This window comes from Triticum urartu, chromosome 7 (genome assembly GCF_003073215.2).
Source record: "Triticum urartu cultivar G1812 chromosome 7, Tu2.1, whole genome shotgun sequence".
Lineage (NCBI taxonomy): Eukaryota > Viridiplantae > Streptophyta > Magnoliopsida > Poales > Poaceae > Triticum > Triticum urartu.
The window spans coordinates 203309087-203313211 of record NC_053028.1 but is presented as its reverse complement, the minus strand read 5'-3'; the positions used below and the strand labels follow the sequence as shown (position 1 = coordinate 203313211).

The 4125-nt window shown below is 42.9% G+C and overlaps 1 long non-coding RNA gene across 1 annotated transcript; it reads left to right on the top strand.

Moving 5' to 3' along the window:
* Positions 1-296: 296 nt before the first annotated feature.
* Positions 297-3918, top strand: LOC125519614. Its single transcript, XR_007288264.1, has 3 exons — positions 297-863; positions 955-2641; positions 3346-3918. It is a non-coding gene; the product is annotated as an uncharacterized LOC125519614 (long non-coding RNA).
* Positions 3919-4125: the final 207 nt, after the last annotated feature.

Below are 4125 nucleotides of genomic sequence, written 5' to 3'. Positions count from 1 at the left end.
TGTGTTGTTTGTTTATTTTGATGAATCTATGGCTAGTAAAATAGTTTATAAACCATAAAAAAGTTAGAATACAGTAGGTATAACATTCATCTCTATTCCTAATGTCTCAGTCCGTCCGTATGTCGTTTCGTTCGCTCGCATCGCTGGTTCTGTCCCACATTTATTCGCGCACGATAACAGGAAACTTCCCTCGTGTGCGCTTCCGATTTTCTCTCTTACCAAATCAGCGATGCAGCAACCAAAAAAACAAACAACGATGCAGCCCCGCAAGAAAAGCAAACGGCCCACCCTTTTTTAGGCTCCCGAGTCCCGAGCAAGGGTTATCTCAAAAGAAAAAAAAGTCCCAAGCGAGGGTTAGGTCTCCTGCCCGCGTGCACGCCGCCACCATGCTTTCGCTCGAAATCCCTGGTATTCTCATGGCTCACCCCTGACCCCGGCTCTGGTTTTCCTCATACCAGCCGCCGGCGACCGGACTCGCTTCCTTCCTCCGACCTGTGGATCGGCTCCACCGTCCCCAGAATCCCCACTCCCTTCGCTGACTCCTGCTCCAACACTGATGCGCTGACGCCGCCGCCTCCTGGTCGGCATGCACGGCCGCACGCCCAGCAGTTACCGTGGCCGATGATGGAACAGCCCCGAGACCCTCCTTGTGTTGCAGTGCTTGGAGAAGAGGCAAGGCGCCCAGGGAGTCCTGAGAAGACGCCCTCGCCGCCGACCTTGAGGTGCAGGTCTGTCTCCATGAGCTCGAGGAAGCCATGGCCGATGCATCCAGCTGCGGATGCCGCATCTTTGTGGCCGCCACCCTCCCTCACCGCCCTACACAACCGGCTCCTCGGTCACCTCGTCGCCGCCGGCGGCCTTCAGTATGTCGTGATCGACCACGAATCTTCTTACTGTTCGATTTTGAGATTCAATCAGTTAGGATTTCATTTGGTTCCCTATCCCCTTTTGCAGGTTTTGTGAACTCCATTTGCAGAGGTAGCTTAAGTGCAATTTCATTTCAGGGAGAGTTGGCACATATTTCTCCTTTTAGGCTGATACTTCAGACTTCAGTACACATCAATATGTACTGAAGTACAACTTCAGGTTTTAGTTACGGTTTATGCACATTGCCATGTTCTAAACTTGTGATCCATGGAGACATAGCATGTTTTGTACAAAAATAAATCATCGTAATCTAATCTCATGCAACTTTATGTACTATTCTTTGTTGTACTGAGAAGCTGCAAAGCCCAAGCCTCGTGTAAATATAAGAGGGCATCTCAGAAGATATGGGGTGAATGATCTACATAATTTTTGGGATGCAGTAAATCTAAATCTTACCTCTCCCTTAGCCATTTGCGATCTGGCACCCCCCCCCCCCCCCCCTTGCATAGATAAGTACATGGTGTTTACCATAATTTACATTTGTCTTTATAGTACTCCTCCTAAATGTTTATTGTTGAGTGTCTCATTTCCAGCATATTAGTAGAGGAGCATGCAAGTTTGGATAGCTAAGTTTGTTGATGGGATTCATTGTGCTGGTTAAAGTCATAATATATCAGCAGGTATGGCATGGGATTCATTGTCCTGGTAAGATGAGAATAGATCATTGTATACATTTCACCGTATTGGATTATTTTGTGCCGAATTCTTTAGTCAGGTACCTTCTTTCTCTTAAGCCATCTTCATCTACGTGTTTTATATATTTACAACTTCCAATTTAATAGTAGAGATTTAATCTCAATACTTGCTTGCATGGTGTAAGAATGTTGAAGTATGTTTTATTTTGGCTCCTACCTGTAGTCTACAACTGGGTGTTCCAAGAATTTGTTTTTCGCATGGTCTTCTTTGCTACCTCTTCATGGGCGATCCTCATTATTTGTTCCTTGATTCTCTATGCAAGAATCTTGCCTCATGGTCGAAAACATATGGTCACATATTTTCTCCAGGGGATTAATTTTAGTCAGAGCCGATCGATAAATGATCGGCCAATTAGTATAATTTTCTAGCTTAATACATGTCATGTAAGTATGTTTTCCTTAATGTGATAGGTAATGTAAATTTTGTGGGTCTCTCAGTTGCTATGAGCCTACTACAGTTAATTGGAAAGCATGATTCCGATGGAAATGCAACAGAAACAGAACCTGAAATATTAGTTAATTGGATAGCATGGTCCCGACGGAAATGCAAATGAAACAGAACCTGGAATAATAATTAAAATTGGATAGCATGATTCCGATGGAAATGCAAAAGAAACAGAACCAATAATAAGATAGATAAGATGTGACTGACACTGGAGTAGGGAGCACACGACGGCCGTCGTTCGCGCGGCCGACACCGACACTGGTGTAGACAGTAGGCCACTGAAGATCGTGTTGGCGATGTAGTATTTCCATGAGCATGCATCAAATATCAAATCTCTTTACCAGTCTCTTCCGCTGTCCACATGGCTCCCCTTTTTATGTACCACCACCTCAACTTGGTAGGACTTGAGATTTACTTTGGTGTCTACCCCGTGCAGGAGATGACTTTGTCGTACCTGACGTGCGGAAATGCGATGGTGTCTACCTTGAAGCTTGAAGAGTTCATGAGGAAGTCTTGCTAGCATCTAGAGTTGGATGCCCTCATGAAGACTACTGTCAGTCAATTTTCATGACTGGTTTGCTTCTTTCCTCTAGCTGCACAATATGACATATTGCTTCTTAATTCAACACTTACTGCTACGTAGTAATAAGAGGACATATGGGACTTTGTTTCTCGAATTGACACTCAATAGTAGAAGAGGTTCATACCTCGAATAGTTGATCACAAAACTGCCGTATCATGGCTTCTAGCTTATATGTTACATAGCAAGTGAGCAACCTCTGTTTTCCCTCCCTCCAATATCTATTTTCTAGCTTGGATTAGCTAAAAAAGCTTATTCTGGTATATATTCATTGGCGCAAAAACTAGAAGCTCAATGGTATTTTTTTTCTTATCACACACATATATATGAAGGATTGTGCAGACAACTTGCAGCTTTATAATAAATATCTGGTTCGTTCATAGTTTTCTCAAGGATTTGGGAACATCGCATTGACATTTAGATATATATTTTTAGCATTCTTCAAGGTCTTGATTTATTTTATTTTTATGCTGTAAAATAATAAAAATAAAAATATGTTGTACAATAGTAGTATCGGGTATGTAGTCAAATTTATTGAAATCAAAAGAAAACAAGGAAAGGAGAGCCGAAGTTCAAGGCATGTTCAACTCCAATTATTTGCTCTCTCAATGGAGTGTTAGTCCTCTGAATATTTTTATTCCTCTGATCTCAAACATCGTCCACGAAAGAGTGAAGCTTCGTCTGCCACTGCTTTTCAGTTCACACCGTTGATGTTGTGAGGACTGGCAGCTCTTCAGTTCACACCGCCAATGTTGTGAGGAGTGGCAGGACTTCAATGGGCATGGAGGCTGCAACCTAGGGCGAGGGCGTGGTGCGTTGAGATGGCGGAGCTGCGTTGGTGGGAGGCGGCGATGGCGGCGGCAACGCCAATGTCAACAGGGATCTCTTAGCCGCAACAGATCGAAGAACAACTTGGGGATGTCGTGCAGCTCCTGCGTGTAGTAGATAAATTGCCGCCCAGATAAATCACCGGGACACTACCAAGTGTGTCGTTCATTGGGCCAGGATAAAAAATCTTGAGGGTGCCTCATGTGCGACTCTAGCTATTGAAAGTCAAAGAACTTGACTACTTCCGGAGTTTGATAAGGCTTTATAGTGAGTTCTCATACTTTTACTGCTGTTGTTATTAAGCAGATTTTGTCAAAGCAATTGCTATGTGTATGCCATTTTCATGTTCTATACGTGGCTGTTTTTCCATGTTCTAGACATGGATATGATGATTGGTCGATGAAGCAATTGATTTCTAATACTAGCAATTGGGCTTCTGGATATTCTAATACTGACAGTTTTGTTTCATTGTCCAACACTGAATATATTCATATGGTGATGGATGCAGCATAACCATCAATTGAAGTAGATAATCTGCAAGGCTATTTACCATTATCCAGGTTTATTCAACATTTAGGTTTGTAGTAATTTATTCAACATCCAGGTTTGTAGTGTTAACACTGATTTATTTAGTTTCAAATTGGTACGTT